The sequence below is a fragment of the Myotis davidii genome, unplaced genomic scaffold (genome assembly GCF_000327345.1).
Source record: "Myotis davidii unplaced genomic scaffold, ASM32734v1 scaffold88, whole genome shotgun sequence".
Classification (NCBI taxonomy): Eukaryota; Metazoa; Chordata; class Mammalia; order Chiroptera; family Vespertilionidae; genus Myotis; species Myotis davidii.
The window spans coordinates 363,917-367,191 of NW_006300377.1; positions in this window are offsets into that span (position 1 = coordinate 363,917).

Below are 3,275 nucleotides of genomic sequence, written 5' to 3' on the forward strand. Positions count from 1 at the left end.
GTGTAGCGTCGTATGCCAATTACCATTTTTCTCTTTTATTAGTGTAGATAGTACAACTAGAGGCCCAGTGCACGAATTCGTGCACAGATGGGGTCCAGCCAGCCTAGCTCCAATTGGGGCTGGGCCTGTCAGGAGGATGAGATGGTGTGAGGTTGGCAGGCTGGTCCATCCCGTTTGGGGCATGACCAGGGCCAGCCAGCTTGGGGGAGGGGCCAAGGGTAAATGGAGTTGGAGGGCTGATCGGGGGTCAGTGGCCAGGGGAGGGGCCATGGGAGGTTGGCTGGCCAGCCCCACCTCCAATTGATGTGGGGAGAGCCAATCAGGGCTGGAGTTGGCTGGGGGGAGGGGCCGTGAGCTGATAAGGGTGTTGGGGGCCCATTGGGGACAAGAAAGTCCATGGGGAGGAGCTGTGGATGGTGGGCAGGCTGGCCACTCCCGAATGGCGTGGGGTTGCTGATCGGGGGCCAGTGGACTGGAGGAAGTGCCATGGGTGGTTGGCTGGCTGTCCCCAACCCCCTGATTGGGCTGGTTAACTGGCCACAGTGGGCGTCATAGTGACTGATCGTTCTGGTCATTACAGCATTCCAGTTGCTGGCTTTTTATATATATAAATATAAAGAGCAAGAAGTTTATCCTTGTAGAATGTGTTTCAACTTGTACAATCTGTTTCATTTTATCACCTTTCAATTCTAGTAACCACCACCGCAAACAACATACAAAACTGTCCCAGCATCACAAAGAGCTCCTTCATGCTGCTTTGTAGTCACACACACTCCCTGCTCCTCCCACCATCCCTTTTCCTTGGCAACCATTAATCTGTTTTTCATATCATAATTTTGTCTTTTTGGAAATGTTATGTAAATGGAATTATACAGCATGTGACCTTTTGAGATTTATTTTTTATTTCACTCAGCCTTTGAGATCCATTTAAGTTTTGCTGTATCAAGTTTGGTCCCTGCCATTGCTGCATAATATTCCATGATATATTTGTTTCTTGGAGCTGCCATAACAAATTAGCACAAACTTGGAGGCTTAAGACAACAGAAATTCATTCTCTGACAGTTCTAGAGCCAGAAGTCTTAAATCAAGGTGTGGGCAGGGCCACACTCCATCCAAAGGCTCTACAGGAGAATCCGTCCTTCCCTTTTCCAGCTTCTGTGGCTACATCACTCTAATCTCTGTCTCCATCTTCACATGGCCTTCTCCACTATGTCTGGGTCTTCTCTTCTCTTCTAAAGATACTTGTCATTGGACTTGGGGCCCACTCAGATAATACAAGATGACCTCTCTCTAGCCGGTTTGCTCAGTGGGTAGAGCTTTTGGCCTGTGGTCAGATATATGATTTGCAAATATTTTCTCCTACTCTGTATTTTCTCTTCTAAACAGGATCTCTTTCACAGAGCAAATGATTTAAATTTTGATGAAGTCCAATTTATTTATTTATTTTGTTGGAATGTGCTATTGGTGTCATGTCTAAGGATTCTTCAGTGAGCCCAAGGTCCTGAATATTTTCTCTTCTGTTATATTCTAACAGTGTTTATAAATTTACATTTAAACTCCTGTGACCATTTCGAGTGAAGGGTGAGGTTTGGTTGATAGAGTGGGTTGCCTCCCCTATCCGCCACAGAATTGTATGGGGATATTTCTGGGTCTGTATGCTGTTCCATTGATCAACATGTCTCTCCATCTGCCGGTAATGCATAGGTTGATTACTGTGGCTATAGGATCATTCTTTAAATTGGATACAGTGATTCCTCTCATTTTATTCCTCGTTTTCAAAATTGTTTTGGCTATTCTAGTTCCTTTGCCTTTACCTTTACATTTTAGAGTAATATTGTTTATACCTATCAAAAATTTTTGCCGGGATTTTAATAGGAATTTCATTAATCTTGTATATAGATTTGGGGAAAACTGACATCTTTACTATGATGAGTCTTCCAGTCCATGAATGAAGCATGTCTCTCCATTTATTTAGATATCCTTTGATTTCTTTCAAAAGCACTTGGGCTTTTCATCATAGGAGTTTTATACATGTTTTATTTTATTTACACCTACACATTTTCTAAGTGATTATAAATTATATATATATTTTTTAATTTAAATTTTGGTGTCCAGCCTAGCCGGTATAGCTCAGTTGGTTAAGTGTTGATCCATGAACCAAGAAGTCACTGGTTCGATTCCAGGTCAGGGCACATGCCAGGGTTGCAGGCTTGGTTCCTAGTAGGGGGTGTGAAGGAGGCAGCCAATCAATGATGTTTCTCTCAATATTGAGGTTTCAATCTCTCTCCCTTTCCCTTCCTCTCTCTCTAAAAAGTCAATAAAAGCATTAAAAATAAATAAATTTTTTTGTCATGTGTTTATTGCTGGACAAAAAAGTAATGACATTTAAGAATCACATATTTGTGCCCAGCCAGTGTGGCTCAGTTGGTTGAGTGTAGTCCCATGCAACTAGAGGTCACTGGTTTGATTCCTGGTCAGTCCACATACCTGGGTTGCAGGCTTGATCCCCAGTAGGGGCTGTTCAGAAGGCAACCAATTCGATATTTCTCTCTCATCGATGTTTCTATCTCTCTCCCTCTCCCTTCCCTTCTCTCTAAAAATCAATTAAAACATTTTTTAAAACAAATAAAATTTAAAAATCACATATTTGTCATAAAAATGTAGACTTCTGATTTGTCATGAAACATTGAAAGATAAGTCATCCTGGCCTGCACTTCTGTTTGGTAACAATTGGCTGGAGCTGGGCATCCACTGCCTGTGGGTGAGTGATAGTGAGTTTACTGTAGGTTCTGCCCTTCTCACAGTGAATGTATTTATTTTTACAAAAGGCTTGTATCCCTAGTTATTATATTACCAAAAGAATGTGAACTTGCTACCTCTGTATCAGAACTTGTGTTTGATCTCCAGGAAGTATTGGCTACGATAAAGATTAGTTATGACACCAGAAAAGGAGCCATTGGCAGGATACTGAAAAGATTCTGCTACATCATTGCAGCAATGTTCTTGCTCTCCCAGCACAAAACTCTGTGTTAGCACGGACTGTTCTGAGTGGTTACAGTAAAAAAAAAAAAAAAAGTCCCACTCTCGTCCTAGCTGTTTTGGCTCAGTGGATAGAGCGTTGGCCTGCAGACTGAGGGGTCCTAGGTTTGATTCTGGTCAAGGCCCAGGTTGCGGGCTCGATCCCCAGTAGCGGGTGTGCAGGAGGTGGCCGATCAATGATTCTCTCTCATCATTGATTTTTCTCTCTCTCCCTCTCCCTTCCTCTCTGAAATCAA